This window comes from Carcharhinus amblyrhynchos, chromosome 1 (genome assembly GCF_965287045.1).
Source record: "Carcharhinus amblyrhynchos chromosome 1, sCarAmb.v2.hapA, whole genome shotgun sequence".
NCBI lineage: Eukaryota > Metazoa > Chordata > Chondrichthyes > Carcharhiniformes > Carcharhinidae > Carcharhinus > Carcharhinus amblyrhynchos.
The window spans coordinates 148,195,583-148,212,945 of NC_137324.1; positions in this window are offsets into that span (position 1 = coordinate 148,195,583).

The window sequence follows — 17,363 nt, forward strand, 5'->3', positions numbered from 1 at the left end:
TTGGCCCTGACCCCTTAGCACTGCCTGTGCACAGTGCCAGGGTGCAGGTTGGGCAGTGTCAGAGTGCCTGGTAGACACTGCCAGGGTGCCAGGGCACCCCTTGCCCCCAACCCCCTGAGGGGGGGGGCCTTAAAGGCCTCTATCCCCACCAGCAGGGTAATCGTACCTGTGATCCCTGCTGATGGGAACCTCTCCCAGCGGAGTGGGAAACATTAGGGAGCCTGGACTATACCATCCTGGACTCACTAACGATATGGAAATGATGATTTCCATACTGTAATCAGCCTCATGCTGATTTCTGGTGCAAGGTTGAAAAAAGAGCCTGGGAAAGTTGCCATTGGCTGGAAGTCAGTCGTGAATCCCGTTACATGACTCGATCAGCACAGCAGGCTGGGAAATCATGCAAGATTAAAATGTTTGCCTAACTGAAGCACTTTTTGTGGATTTAGACAATAAAAAATGTTTGCCTAACTGAAGCATTTTTTGTGGATTTAGACAATAAAAAATCTGCAGCCATGAAAGAAAATGGAAATCAAATGTTAAAACTTGAGTCAAATGGTTCATAGCCTACATGTAACTCCAGGTCCACAGCAACTTGGTTGATTCTTAATTGCCCATTGAAATGACCTAGCAAGGCACTCAGCTTAAAGCTATGAACAATGCTGGTCTTCCCAGTGTGCCCATATGCCATGAAAAATTAAAATACAACAACAGAAGGAAAGCATTTTGTGTCAGATCTTTTACGAGACCAATATTTTTGAGTTATAACTGTGGATTTACCTCTAACAGTCTCTACTGTAGCAGGAATCCAGAAAAAGTAATTGAGGCCCATAACTGAACTACTCCCCAAAAGGTTAGTTCATTGCAAGACTAATTAGATATTCCATGTGAGAAACACGGCTCACAGTCAAACAATTTAGTCAAGTCAAGTTCTGAAGGAGCAAGATATTTTATTTAATGTTCTTGCAAGACCAGGTGTCCAAAAATATAGGCACACCTTACATAGATTTGCAGCACATTTTATACTTTTTTTTACAAGCATTGTAATGGCTTTGCAATGTGTTGTTCTCCCCTAATTGGTGGTCCCTGTCCCATCTATGTGTTGTCATTCCCCTATTGGCTCGAGGTGCCCCAAGTTTCCATCCCCTCTACTCCCCACCTAACAATGTCTCCTGTTATCACAAGAGTGCATTAGTAAACTCATCCGTCTTATCTAACACTGTTACATGTCCAGTTCAGATTGGCGGTAATCAATCCTTTGCCAACTTAATCACTGCTGTCCCGACTACCTCAGTGACCTTTTTCCCCTTTTATGCTCAGTTGTAGAAACAACACATCTTGTATACCATTTGCTTTTTATAACTTGGACCTCGTACATTCCTTCAGGATTTGGTGTATGCTTCACTGAACACCACACATCTGGTGTTATTCCTACACCGCAGGCAGTCTTTTTATTGTCCCTGACTATTGCTCTGTTAGCAGCAGCGAATTTTATGCCCTATGTTTGTGACTAAAATCACAGTTGTTTCCATAATGTGGGTTATCAATGTGCCTGACTATATCCAGTCTACCTAACTTTAGGCTATTTTTCTATGGTGTACAGATATATGTGTTAACAGCATCTTTACCTGTTGCTCACACATGCAATGTCCATTTAAAATGTAATATAACTGAATCAAACCTACAGTTTTCCCCAAGACAACTGCATCTCAATGGTCTATCTTTCACAGATCCTCATAATAGAATGTGGTGTAGTTTTGAATTTGAACACAGTGCAGGAGCATCAGGGTGACACAGTGCACTAGTTTTGAGTTTGTATGCAATAAAGCAGAAATATATAGATTAGCACGTATAATATCTCATGAGTTTCCAATCATTGGAAGACAAACAGTCCCCACAAAAGGAGAAAGAATTACTTCAATATCAGCCCTTACTTACCTCCTATTGATTAACTGCCCACCATCTCACTCTTAGATTCTGAAAATGTTGAGAAAACTATCATAAAAATGCTTGCAATTTTGTATAGCACATGTCCTTATGACATTCCAGAGTACCAATGAACTACATTGAAATATTATGAACAGTTCTTAAAAAGGCAAATATTGATAAGCTGAAAGCAAAATAATATAGAAAGCAACTGGTGCTTTAATTAACAGCCTTCTCATGTAGGATCTGGCATGCTTGTTATATGTGGTACTGTCATAACTCTTAAAGTTATGTTCCAAGATAGCCCAACAAAAAACAGACTTGTGAAACTTCTAAGATCCAATGGAATACCAAATGAACCAATGTTCAAATGTGTCAATAGGAAAATTATTTTGATGTCTTATTTAATTAATATGAATGGTCCTTCTCAGGGTTTCATTCGATAAAGAGAAAAGATTGGTTATAGATGTAGAGAAACTAATAGCAGGGAAGGCAGCCATCTGCCGCCTGAAAGAGATTCATTTTTCAGTCCTTGGCAGTAGCCCATAGGTTATACTACTTTTAATGAATAACCATGTATATTTTAGAAGCTTTCTGCCTTTATACCACCTCTCCCTCCTGCCACTCATTGGTTAAAATAATTTCCCTTAACTCCCCTTTAATCCTTCAGCCTATCACTTTTAATCTATGCTCCGTGGTGACTCCTGTGCTTTTGGAAATGGGTTCTTCCATATTCCCAGTCAAGGCCTCATTATTATATAAACTTCAATTAAATCTCCTCTCAGCCTCCTCTACCTCAAAGATAAAATCCCAGTCTATCCAATCTTGAAGCTCAACAGAGTTTAAAAAAAGTGAGGGAAAGATTGGCAATATGAAGCTTATGGATTCAGTGAGAAACTTTGCAGGAAAGAAGAAAAAGTCAATGGGTAAAAAGTAGTATTAGATAGCTTATACTTTCTGGGAAGGATCACAGACTTAAAAAAAACTGCAGTGTTAAAAAAAAGGGGCCAGACAGAACCGGTGTGGTGATAAGAGAAAGCACTTCAGGGTTAATGGAGCGTGCACTGATTGTATCAATAATTAACTCTTCGATCTGCTCTGGAACTGGCAGGCAAAAAAGCTTTTGGTAGCTAACACACCATCAGTTTCTTGTGTAAACAAAACCCTTGCTGCTGTCAGGTCCCTCCATTAGGTATGGGGTCCTCAAAAGCTTGCTCTTATGATATGGCCTCTGCCCACTGTTGATCAAATACCACCAGCATTAGAATGATGTCCTTAAGTGGCACATAACTGGCACTTAAGGGCCCAATTGGCCTTTGGGTGGGAAGACGATTCTTGACTCTTCCCACCCCAGACCTAATTAGGTAGTTGGGAAGATGATGAGCTCTCCACTCCTGTCCTTCCCATTCCATTAAATGCCTCCCTTCCATCTCCCAGTCTGCTCCCACAGCAGTATTAAATTCTGTGAATTGTAATTATTTCTGTAATTCACCCAGGCAGCAATGGCGCAACCTGATCCAATATGGAGCTCGCTGAATGACAAAAGAATGAGACACTAAGATGAAACAGAAAAAAGCTCAGTATGACCATTGTCAGATTTATAATTCATGTGAGAAGTAGACTAAACATTGCAGTCTCATAGGGGAAATGAAAAAGAAAATAAAAGATAACAAAAGAAAGTATGTGAAGTGACTAACACCTAAAAGAAAATGGAATGCAAAAGACTTCTATAGGCATATAAATAGTAAACAGGCCAATCAGTAACCTCGGTGGTGGGGAAATCTTTAGCAAACAATAATATCATGCCCATTAGACATGAAAGAAACCAAAACTTGGTATTTCAAGTTTTACTCCTTTTTGCTATTTTTAAAATGGAATAAGATTAACCACAGTTTCTGAAAGTTCCAGCAGCAGTTACAAGAACAAAATCATTCCTTTCTTACCTTGTGGAATCTCATCCCTCATTGTACAGAACCCTTATAATCAACTAAAGCAGATGAGCTGGCTCCCTAACTTGAACTAACACAAAAGAGAGAGAGATCAAAACCCGTTACACTGGAAGAGATGGTAACAGCCATCTCATTGTCCTTCAAAGGGGGAACAATGGATTCCACCTGGAAGCTCAGAAACTGATTGTTAAACTGCAATTAAACTATTAATGGGCTTCATCACATGACCCAAATCTCTGGCCTTTTGGGCAGTTCTAACGTTATGGCCTAGATCTAATGTTATGGCATAGATTTAATGTTATGGCGTAGATGGGGGTGGCATGGTGGCACAGTGCTTAGCACTGCTGCTTCACAGTGCCAGGGACCTGGGTTCGATTCTGTGAGAAACACAGCTCACAGTTAAACAATTTAGTCAAGTCAAGTTCTGAAGGAGCAAGATTTTATTTGACGTTCTTGCAAGACCGGGTGTCTAGCGAAATAGGCACACCTCACATAGATTTACAGCACATTTTATACCTTTTTACAAGCATTGTGATAGCTTTGCAATGTGATGTTCTCTCCTAATTGGTGGTCCCTGTCCCATCTATGTGTTGACATTTTCCTATTGGCTCAAGGTGTCTTAAGTTCCTATCACCTCTACTCCCATCTAACAATGTCTCCTGTTATCACAAGAGTGCATTAGCAAACTCATCCATCTTATCCAATACTGTTACATGTCCAGTTCAGATTGGCGGTAATCAATCCTTTGCCAACTTAATCACTGTTGTCCCAACCATCTCAGTGACCTTTTCCCCCTTTTATGTTTAGTTGTATAAACAACACATCTTGCAGACCATTTGCTTTTTATAACATGGGCCTCTTACATTCCTGCAGGATGTGGTGTCTGCTTCACTGCACATCACATCTCTGATGTTATCTCTGCATTACAGGCAGTCTTTTTATTATCCCTAAGTATTGCTGTGTTAGCAGCATCGAACCTTATGTCCTATGTTTGTGACTAAACTCACAGTTGTTTCCATAAAGTGGGTTATCAATATGCCTAACAATATCCAATCTATTTGACTTCAAGCTATTTCTCTATGCTCTACAAATATATGTGTTAACAACATCTTTACCCATTGCTCACAATTCCCAGCTTGGGTCACTGTCTGGAGTTTACACATTCTCCCCGTGTCTGTGTGGGTTTCCTCCGGATGCTCTGGTTTCCTCCCACAGTCTGAACTACTTGCTGGTTAGGTGTAATGACCTGGACAGGCAATAGAGTGTGATGACTAGGGCAATTTCACAGTAACTTCATTGCAGTGTTGATGTAAGCCTTATCTGTGACTAATAAATGAACTTTAACTTTAGATTCTCTGGGTCCATTCACTCAACCAGGAATCCTGATTGTCTGCAAAATTGGGCAAAAGTCCATATTGGGATTCCCGCTGGGTGTTGATCCCATCCCAATTGAAAGAGCAGCACCTGGTGAATGGCTTCTTTAAGTATCTTGATTGACAGCAAGGATTGAGTTTTACTGGGGAGTTCCCCTTTTAACATTGAAAGAGTAGCATCTGGTGTCTGGCTCCTTTGGAGTCCTTTGATTGACAGGTTAGATCAGGAGCTTAGTTTGTTTTTCTTTCCCTTCATGGTTAAATGCATCTAAAGTGTTGCAATGTTTATAAATGTTCTCCCTTGAGGTTTCCTCGCTAGCCATGAGGTTTCTCCACCTCTTTTTATTGGCAATGTTTACAAAGCACTTGAGATGCATTCAACTGTTAAGGGAAATAAATACAATGCTCCCAGGCTAGTGGACAGTTGATCCAAATTGGGGTCCTGAAAGGCTGGAGGGAGATGAAGAGGGAACCCCATCTTGGAGTGTCTCCCTTGTTGAGGGAGTTGCAGGTGAGGGCTCTAGGGGAATAATGGGGGATGCGGTCAGGTCACTTTCATACCTGTGCATTGGGGGTGTGACTTGTTTATTCCAATGTTGGGGAAGAGGATACATGCAGCTATGTGCAGAAGGATTGGAAGGGCTCCCCTTGTCAGCGGGAGTTGCCATGTCCCTTGTGGGGGTTGGTGGGCCTGTCACTTGGTGCTGAGATCAGGGCATCCCTCCTGAACTCTGTAAAACTGGATTGCCAGTGTGTTTTGTGGCATGAAAATTTTTAAATGCTCAAGTGGAAGAATCCCTCTTGAATGGCATTGCTAATGCCTGTGGGAAGCACTTAGAGTACGGCTGAGTGAATTATGCCTTATATCTTTGGCCTCACAGGATGCTGCTGTTTAACATTCAACCCATGAAAGAAGCATGAGCAACAAACTGCTATGGAAACCTGATTCTGCTGGAAGATTTCCGACACCACTTCCAGATGACCCAGTCTTTGTATATCAATTTTATTGCAGCACCAACTGTAAAGACAACTGTAAAATTTTGGTTTTCAGCAACTGAACTCAAGCTCCTACATGAAAGAATTTCTCACTGGACTTTGACTCTGGAGTCTGATAATCTTGCAAACTAATATCCATCTGTGTCTTTTATTGTGACTATTCATCGTTATAAAACATTTTTTTCTACCCCTCCCGCCTCCCCCCCTCCCGGCCCACTGAGTGTAGAAGAGTGGATCATTGGGAACACTACACCCCCTGGATTTAACTGTGACTAAACTAACCTCCTGAGTTAATCCTAACATTAACTAGTTGAATTTAAATCACAAAAATTGTGATTTGGGAAATATGCTACAGTCTACTTTAAAAAATTCAAAAACACCTTATGCTTCTGAACAATGAGAAGGTAAGTTTGCATTTCTTGCTTGTCCATAATAATGATCTAAATTAAAATTAATAGTCACTTGGACGAACAGATTATTTAAGGAAAAGCAACAATGGTTTATTGACTTATTTGATTGAATTTTTTGATGAGGGTAATGTGGTTGATGTGGTGGTGTACATGAACTGTCAAAAGATATTTGATAAAGCGCCGTAACAGGCTTGTCAGCAAAGTTAAAGCTATGGAATAAAAGGGACTATGGGTCTGAAGTAGGCTAAGTGACAGGAAACAGAATAGCGGCGAATGATTAATTTTTGGACTGGAGGAGAGTGTATAATGGAGTTTACCAGCTTATTACTGGACCACCGTTTTTCTCGATTTATTTGAATGACCTAAACTTGTGTGTGCAGAGCACAATTTCAAAATTTGTGGATGATATAAAGTTTGGAAGAATTATGACCTGCAAGGAGTGTCAAGATAGTTTTCAAGAGGCTGATGGAATGGGTTGACACATGGCAGATCAAATTTAATACAGAGAAATATGGAGTAATACATTTTGTCTGGAAGAAAGAAGAAAGCAAGCTAAAACAAAGGACTTAAAGAGAATGCAGAATCAGAGGAATCTGGGTATGCATTTTTTAATAAATAGAACAAGTAGAATAAATAGAAGTGAAGGGATAGGACCTATAAAAGGTGAAGGGGGAAAAGTCTGTGTGGAACCGGAAGAAATGGCAGAGGTGCTTAATGAGCACTTTGCCTCAGTATTCATGGTGGAAAGTGATCTGGGAGGTTGTACTGCAGGTTTGCGGTAGACTGAAAAGATTGAGCATGTGGATGTTAAGAAGGAGGATGTGTTGGAACTTTTGAATTCTATTAAGATAGATAAGTCACCGGGACCGGATGGGATGTACCCCAGGTTACAGTGGGAGGTGAGGGAAGTGATTGCAGAGCCCCTGGCAATGATCTTTGCGTTGCCGATGGAAATGGGAGAGGTTCTGGAGGTTTGTGGATGTGGTTCCTATTTTCAAGAAAGGGAACAGGATAGCCCGGGAAATTACCGACCAGTGAGTCTGACCTCAGTGGTTGGTAAGTTGATGGAGTGGATTCTGAGGGACAGGATTTATGAGCATTTAGAGAAGTTTAGTGTGATCAGAAATAGTCAGCACGGCTTTGTCATGGGCAGGTCGTGCCTTATGAGCCTAGTTGAGTTCTTTGAAAATGTGACTGAACACATTGACGAAGGAAGAGCGGTGGATATGGTTTACGTGGACTTCAGCAAGGTGTTTGATAAGGTCCCCCATGCAAGACTTCTTGAGAAGGTGAAAGGGTATGGGATCCAAGGGGCTTTGGCCTTGTGGATTCAGAACTGGCTTGCCTGCAGAAGGCAGAGAGTGGTTGTGGATGGGTCTTATTCTGCATGGAGGTTGGTCACCAGCGGAGTGCCCCAGGGATCTGTTCTAGGACCCTTGCTGTTTGTCATTTTCATAAATGACCTGGATGAGGAAGTGGAGGGATGGGTTAGTAAGTTTGCTGATGATACGAAGGTTGATGGTGTTGTGGATAGTCTGGAGGGATGTCAGAAGTTGCAGCGTGACATAGATAGAATCCAAGACTGGGCAGAGAAGTGACAGATGGACTTCAATGCAGATAAATGTGTAGTGGTCCATTTTGGCAGGACCAATGGGATGAAGGAGTACAATATCAAGGGTAGGAGTCTTAGCAGTGTTGAGGAGCAGAAGGACCTTGGGGTCTGGGTCCATAGGACTCTTAAATCGGCCTGGCTGGTAGAGGATGTGGTCAAGAAGGCATATGGTGTACTGGCCTTCATTAATCGAGGGACTGAGTTTAGGAGTCAGGAGGTAATGCTGCAACTTTATAAGACCCCTGTCAGACCCCACTTGGAGTACTGTGTGCAGTTCTGGTCGCCTCACTACAGGAAGGATGTGGAAGCTATTGAGAAGATGCAGAGGAGACTACAAGGATGTTGCCTGGATTGGGAGGCATTCCTTATGAAGATAGGTTGAGGGAGCTAGGTCCCTTCTCCCTGGAGAGACGAAGGTTGAGAGGCGACCTGATAGAGGTTTATAAAATGTTGAGAGGCATAGATAGGGTGGATTCTCGGAGGCCATATCCCAGGGATGAAATGGTCGTTACAAGGGGACGCAGGTTTAAGGTGCTGGGGAGCGAGTACAGAGGAGATGTTAGGGGTAAGTTTTTCACTCAGAGGGTGGTGAGTGAGTGGAATCGGCTGCCATTGGTGGTGGTAGAGGCGAACTCACTGGGGTCTTTTAAAAGACTTCTGGATGAGTACATGGGATTTAATGGGACTGGGAGATGGGCACAACTTGTGGGCCGAAGGGCCTGTTTGTGCTGTAGTGGTCTATGTTCTAGAACAAAAATATTAATAAATTAAACAAAAGTGACCGGGCTGACAGCCCCTAGTGGGGCACTGTAACAAAACTAATCAAACTGAAACATAATTCACAGCGACGATGTTGCTCCAGCTCCCATGGAACCCACCGATCGTGGAAGGCCTGAAGTGTACTGGTAGACATTGTGAATGTAGAAGGGCAGACTGTGGGGTCAGACAACCCACATACGGGGGAATGAGGTGAGGCTGGAGTTCCATAAATGCACCCTCAGTGTCCAGGGTGCTCACTGATCCCATACAAATTAACTATCCTATGTCCATCCTACAACTATTGACAGCATCACAAATGAAGAATGTCAGTTGTGAGACAAACTTAACCACCTGCCATTCAGTCCTGTGAATTTTCAGCAATATCTATTTTTGCTTAAAGTATTATATACTGCTTTGTAGATGCAGTTGCAGCAGGAGAAATTCTTTGTTTCTTTCACTAACTTATAAACTGCTTTGCGGTCTTAATACTAGGCACTCAGATCTCTCCTTTGGGACATACACCACTTAAATTTCCTCTTTGTATCACCTTGCTCATTTGGAGTAGCATATGAGTGTCATTCAAAGGTTGATGATTACTACATTTAAAAATGAGCAATCTACCTTTGCCTGATTAGCGACATTTAGTTTGTGCAAGCCAATGCACAAGAGGAAATCTTTCAAAAAGTAATTAGCACAAATATAGGAAATATGTAGGAGGAGATGATGTTGACTTGCCTGGTGGTTTCTTAAAGTGCAGATTCTGAAAAAAAAAGAGTATTTTACTGACTGAACATTGTGGGTTTTTAATGGTGCGCTATGGAGCGAGATCAAGTACACCATTTTAAAGCAATGTGAATATGATGTTTTCACTTTTGGCCTATCAGAAATTGCACATTTGTTTTAAAAAAGTCATATTTAAGTTCTAATAAACATAATTCACATTTGAAAACTGAATGTACAAACTGCCACGTATCTACCCCAGCTTTCATTCTGATTCCCCTGTAGCGGACTCGTTCCCGCTTGCATTGGTTTCCACTTAGCTACAATAGTTACAGTGTAAAGCAGCAAAAGAAATTACAAATAAATTAGAAAAAAAATAGTACACATGCATAGACAAAATTTGTGGAGCTGCACTAGAGTCAGCATTTTCCCTTTATATATTAGTATGATTTTTGTCTACCCACACATCATGCAACCCAGGTTGGGGAAATGTGGTGCACAGGAAGGCAAGATGAATGTGTCAATGTGGGTGTACTCTGGAACAGGAGGGGCCAATTTTTCACTAATTGTTAATTTGTGAAACCGTGCCTGATAAGGGGGTGTCTTTCACAAGCTGTCAAGAACACTGACGTTGAATTAATTTGACAAGTCCCATCTATTACTAAGCATATCAGATGTGAAGATGGGGGAGAGGGGGTGGTGAGCAGAATGATAATGTGGTTGCAGAGGGAAAACATGGTAAGGCTGGGGACATGGAAGACCTACCGAATTTAGTGGCAGGACCACATTCTAATTTTTACCTTCTGTTTCCCATCCTGCAGTCGACCAAATTGACAGGTTAGGTACTGCTGGGTTGAAAAATCAGCAGCAGAAGGTTGATGCTGGGTCCTTTTGGTATTGATTGGTGGGGCGTCCTGTGAGATCCAACCAACAATTGTTAAGCTTAAATCAGGCTTCCATTACACTGTGGAAGCCTGATTTAAGTATGTTAATGTGTGCCCCACATCTCTAAGGCAGAAGATTCACCCAACATGAAACCTAATGTCAGTAAAAAAGGCTAAAGGTTTTGGCCACATTCCCCATTTCAAAATTTGTAACACCTCCGACCATCTTTCACCTGTCATGGGATGCTTAATATGAATGTTCCAATTTCCAACCTTAAACTTTCCTCTCTTAGTTATATTATACAATTCATGAATCTTGCTGATGGACAGTTACAGAAGCATTGAGCGCAGGTACATTAATGAACCAACAACACGTTCAGAATTGTAATTCACAAAATATTGCCTGCTTATGCTTTTGCAAAATTTTGTAATCAGTGTTTGTATTTCCATTGCATAGACCTACATGGCAAAATGTTTTACTAATATTTTAGGGGAATTTCAATAGTCATGGTCATGCGTTTGTGTGCTGAGATTTGGAAGGGGGTTTAAATTTGCCAAAAATGGAAGACTTATGGAAACCAGCTCCTAAGCATCAAGCCTGGGTTCAACTTAGGTGGGTTTAAATTCATGTGGGCAACCCTGTCACACTGGGTTACAATTCTAATATTTAAATTGGGTAATTTCAACAAGATTTTCACCGATTTTTATGATGATAATGTACCTTTAAGAAATGTATTTGAGCCAATTTCTTGTGCAGGACCTGTTGTAACAGTTCTATGAACTTGGAGGCATTCTGCCTACCACTGGCATCCTGTATTGTTGCTGCAGCAGCATAATTGCTTAATCTGAATTAATGTTTTCTGCTGTTCTGGGTGTTTTCCTGGGATATTGCACAGTGAAGTTTGGTTAGGATGATTGGCAGGTGTGATCATGCGACGGGATAAAGCTGGGCTTACACAGAGAATTTCAGTTTTGTTGGGTTTTACATGTTGCCTTTGAGTTGAGAAAGGGCAGTGCTGTCTATGAAGTTGGAAGATAAGTTTCTTTCTTGGAGATCCTGCTCTTTGAGAAATGATCTTTCTTTGAGAGTTGCTGCTTTGGATTCTGCAGAGAGAAAGGTATCCCTTTTTGCCTCTAAAGTCTGGAGACTGCGAGCTGATAGAGACTAGGTTTACTTCTCTGCAGTTTTGCTGTTTTGAAAATATATCCTTCTGTGGAAACTGCTTTCTGGATCTCTGTCCAGAAGTAGTGAAAAGGCTGAAAATCCAGCACCGTGTGAACACACATGTTTTTGTGCCAACTAATTCTGAATGTCTATGGGGGATACTGCTGAATTGGAACAATAGGGATAGTTAGTGTTAGTAATTATATTTCATCATATTTAAGTCCTTTAATTGATAAAAAGTATACTTTTTTGTTGTTTTGTAATTATGTTCTTAAATAAAGTTAGTCTTGACAAAAGCTTCCCAATGGGTCAATTGAATCATACCTGGAGTGAATGACCTTAATGCTAAAATCAAATGCAAAAGTTGGGGTCTAGATTAACTGCATAACAAACCTTGGAGTTTCTGGTCTGGTCCTTAACAGTGTTTAAATTTAGTATCCCATGCACATACTTCAGAGGTTTCACAAAAGTTGACATTGAAAAGAAGGCAATAAAATAGTATGGCAATTTATGAGGCCAATTGAAAGGCACAAATTTCCAAACCACTGAGGGGAATGTTAAGACCATTTGTTCTGTGAGGCTACTTTATGAGTATTGGAGGTAATGACAATCAGAACATTAGGATGGGTGATGCAATAGCTGCCTTAAATTGACTTTGGATGAGGAGCAAAATAACCATAAACCAAAGCAGTTGGTTGCTGTAGAGAGACTGGTGACTATCAGAGAGAGAGAGAGAGACAACTGCAGAGAAGGAACCAGCAGAAAGGGAAACAACCGAGGAGTCGAGGCTGTACTGAGGTATTATGCATGTAACGGGATATACAGATAGAAGATCAGTCACCTTGTCATTTGGAGAGCCATTGTTGACATGATGGGCTGAATGACTTCCTTCTACGCTGTTAGAATTCTGCAATGATTCTGGACTGAGGTTGTCATACCAGATTGTGACACACATCTTCAGTCCACTCAGGTGGGTATTAAAGATCCCATGGCATTACTTTGAAAAACAGCACAAAAGTTATCAGTGGTGTACCTTAATTTATACTTGCACCAACATCAGAAAAAAAGATTGTCTGGTCTATGTCATATTATTATATGTAGGAACTTTTGGGGCTCAAATTAGCTGCTGTGCTTCCTCCATTTAGCACTCCTTACACTTCAAACGTATTTAATTGGCTGTAAAGCAGTTCAAGATGAACAGGAATCATGTTAAGCACCATATAAATGCAAGTCTGTTTTTTCTCTCTGGAAGATCTGCTGTCTCGTGGACCTTGTGGCCATCAAAATTTTTGCCTTCTAGGAAAATATTAGAGACCTATTTAGGATCTCACAGAGGACGTGATATAAATGCAGGAAGCAGGGGACTGGGCCAGCAGTTGTGTCAACTTCATCTATGGTGATGCAAGTCAGAATGAGCGTGCACTCTGGCTGGCTTTCTACAGATACAAATTTGGGATTTCTGAACACCATCAAATGAACTTTAGAGTATTCATTAACTGCAAAAGATTCTAACCCACCAATGTTCAACTGATGCACAGTTACAAGAAAAGAACTACTAGATTTCCTGGATCTGCTTTCATCTTTCAGTAGTTCAAGCTCCCTGCTCTCTCCATACCTAGAATCCCTACAGTGTAGAAGGAGGCCATTCAGTTCATCGAGTCTGCACCGACCATAATCCCACCCAGGCCCTATCATAGCTACTATAGCTAGTCCCTCTGACACTCAAGGCAATTTAGCATGACCAATCCACCTAATTGCACATCTTTGGACTGTGGGAAGAAACCGGAGCCCCCAAAGAAAACTCACACAGACACGGGGAGAACGTACAAGCTCCACACAGACAGTGATCCAAGCCGAGAATCGAACTCGATTCTGCTGTGAGGCAGTTGTGCTAACCATTGTACCACAGTGCCACCCCAAATACCTACACCTGACCTAATATTTCTAAGAAGATATTCAAACTTGGCTGATGACCCAATGAGAAAGGTCATCAATGAAACCTAAAAATGGTATAACTGCAGCTATGTGATATGTCAATAGTATCAGGGAAAAAGTAGACCGTGAATGTAAACTAACCAAGAATGTAAACATGGATCATAAAAGCTTGTACAAGGATATAAAAAGAACACTTAATGTTGGCTTTAGTGCCTTAGAGGCAAAGACAATATGATCTTGGGGACTGAAGGGATGGCAGAGGCACTGAACAAATATTTTGGGTGAAATCTAACCAAAAAAATGACAGTGTTGGGTGCAGCGCTAAAAACAGTTTGTTTTGAGCCAATGGCACCGGCATGTTATCAGGCTGGATCTTAAAACTCACTAGTATTAATTTCTGTTCTCACGAGTTTCATGCCACACTGGCAGTGCGTTCCCTCTGATTTGCCCGCTGTGTAACAATTTAACTGCTGCATGTACTGGGGACTCCATATAAACAGCTCCCCAGCACTTGTTTCATGACAACTGCAGGGAATGGTCGGCAAGAAGCCAGCACCGCACTTCACAGGGAGCATTGACAGAGTGGTGCAGAGATGTGAAATCCTGTATTCATACAGCAGGAGATGGCAGTCCTGCAGGGTAACCAGCCCTATCTGGTGTGCAGCGGCAGGCCTACCGAGTGTACTGCAGAAGGGGACTGATCAGCAGTGCTGGAAGAAGATGAACGATCTTCTTCGCTCACCCATGTTAAATGAACCAGCCCCAGTCTCCCAATGGACCCTCTTGCACCCCCAGCATGTTCTCTCACTCAGCCACCTTGACCTCTGCCAACACCAGGCTCCAGATTCCCTCCTCCCTCCCAAAATTGCCATGTTCCCCCAGAGCTCCAATGCTCCACACACTCCAGCTCCCACCCAAGCCCTACACTACACCTCATCACCACTTTAAATGTGCACACTCCTACCAAACTCTCCCTATCTGTGTTATTACAGGACAAACTGGAACACAACAGGTTTCAGCAGGTGCAGCCAGCTAGAGTTATGCCAGAATTATGAACACTCACACACTTCAAGCAGTGAGTCCTTGAACTGGTTGGGGAGGAGGAAGACCAGGCCTGTGCTGCTGGTGAAGTGGGGGCAGCAAGGAAACATGAGAATCCTCAACACAAATGCTGTTATTCCTCAAATCTCAAGCGTGTAAACACTGCTCCCTTGGTGTCCTAACTCACTCCAGCTTCCCCTCCATCCCATGGAGAAGCACAAGGGACCCCGCAAGACCAAAGGGAAGAGGATCAGCAGGAATACAGCCCAAGGTCGTCTGGTCATCTTTGGTCCATCTGACACCCCCCTCCCTGATACCGAGGAGGGCAGCAATCCAACATCTGTGCTGCCCAAAATCAGGCCTGGACCCTTAACGTCCTGGTACTCCAGGGGATGCCTGCTAAAGTCAACTCAGGCAAAGGGGCATGGTAGTCAGCAAGCCACTCAACCTCAGCTGTGGATCTTGGGGATCTACCTGGACATAGTGGGAGGTTGAGGAAGATTAAGAAACCATAGGCACTTAGGTGGGCGTGGGTGAATACAAGCACCATTGCGTTAAGGTCACCATTCTGTTATGAATTTCATTTTGTTCACCCACAGGGCCTCCACGCTGTCTTTAACATGACATGCTAATTTAGTAAAATTAGTTCTCTGTGGTCCTGTGGTGAGTTTCAGACCACTCCACTGGCAATGGGCCAGTAAGATCAGAACTCAGAAACTTGCTGGTGTGAATCACACTCTCTGGATTTTGAGCTGCCATTCAGTCATTGGGAAAATGCTGGATCTATTATTGAGGAAATGTTAACAATGCACTCAGAAAATCATAATATGATCAAAGCTTGAGGGTACGAGCATGCTCAGCCAGTGTTTCAACCCTGTTGTGTATGATAATGGCAATGCTATGTCCCTCCCAACCTCTTGCCTGTCCCCAATAGCTGCAATATGGACAGGAATGCAGAAAAGAGGAACTGGGAAACGCTGCCTGCATACCAGTCTTCGCAACCTCTTTGGATCAAGGGACGCCCTGGCATGAGGGGGACAGAAGGCCTGCTAGTGCCCCCATAACTCCCTACTGAAATGGCGATTCTGGGACCTCCATCCCTCACCCTGAATTGAATCTATCCATATCCCCAAGTTCTGTCTGGTGCCCCCTGAGCAGTGCATACCATGGAGGGTTCTGGCTGTCTGAGCACCCACCTCCAAAACCCTCCTCAGAGATGAAGGCATCAAGTTCATGCTCTTGTAGCTCTGTTGTAAATGGCACTGGTGTGTCTGTGCGGGCTCAATTTCCAGAAAGATTATTCCCTACTGACATGCTAATTTAGTAAAATTAGTTTCCTGTGGTCCCGCGGCGAGTTTCAGACCACTCCATTGGCAATGGGCCAGTAAGATCAGAACTTGGAAACTCACTGGTGTGAATCACACAGTCTGGATTTTGAGCTGCCATACAGTCATTGGGAAAATGCTGGATCTATTATTAAGGAAATGTTAACAATGCACTTAGAAAGTCATAATATGGTCAAAGTAACATAGTTTTATGAAAAGGAAATTGTACTTGACAAGTTTATTTGCGTTTTTTGAGGGCATAACTAGCAGAGTGGATAAAGGGGAATCAGGAGCTATAATATCCTTGGATTTCCAAAAGACATTTGATAAAGTGACACACAAAAGATTAATACACAAGGTAATGGCTCATGAATTGGGGTGATAATGAAGGATGGATTGAGATTGGTTAATAGACAGGAAGCAGACAGTAAGGATAAATAGGATAAATAGGATCTTTTCAATTTGTCAGTGAATAGTGGAGTGCCGCAAAGATTGGTAATAGAGCCTCAGCTATTTTCAATCCATATTAATGACTTAGTCAAAGAGACAGAGAGTAATGTATCTAAGTTTGCTTATGATAGAAAGCTAGGTGGGAGCGTAAACTGTGAGGAGGACACGAGAATATTCGAATGAGATCTAAGCAGGTTAAGTGAGTGGACAAAAACATAACATGTGGATTATAATGTTAAGAAGCGTGAGGTTATTAACATCAGTAGTAAGAATAGCAAATTATTCAAAAGCATGAACCTTAATGTTCGGAGGGATTCTGGTGTACTGAAGCAGTCTATGTCCAAATGCAACAAGACCTAGATAATATCTAGGCTTGGGTTGACAAGTGGAAATTAACATTCATATCACACCAGTGCCAGAGAATGACCATCTCCAAAACACCCCTTGACATTCAATGGCATTACCATTGCTGAATCCCCCAGTATCAACTTCCTGGGGGCTTCCATTGACCGGAAACTGAACTGGCCTAGCCATATAAATACTGTGGCTACCAGAGTGGGTCAAAGGCTAGGAATCCCGAAGCAAGTTACTCACATCAGGCTCCCCAAAACCTGTCCACCACCTGCAAGGCATAAGTCAAGAGTGTAATGGAAATACTCTCCACTTGCCTGGATGACTGCAGCTCTAACAACAATCAAGAAGTTTGGCACCATCCAGGAAAAAGCAACCTGCTTGATTACTACTCCTTCAAGAAACATACAATCCCTCCATCACTGACAAACAGTGACAACTATATGTACCATCTACAAGATGCATTA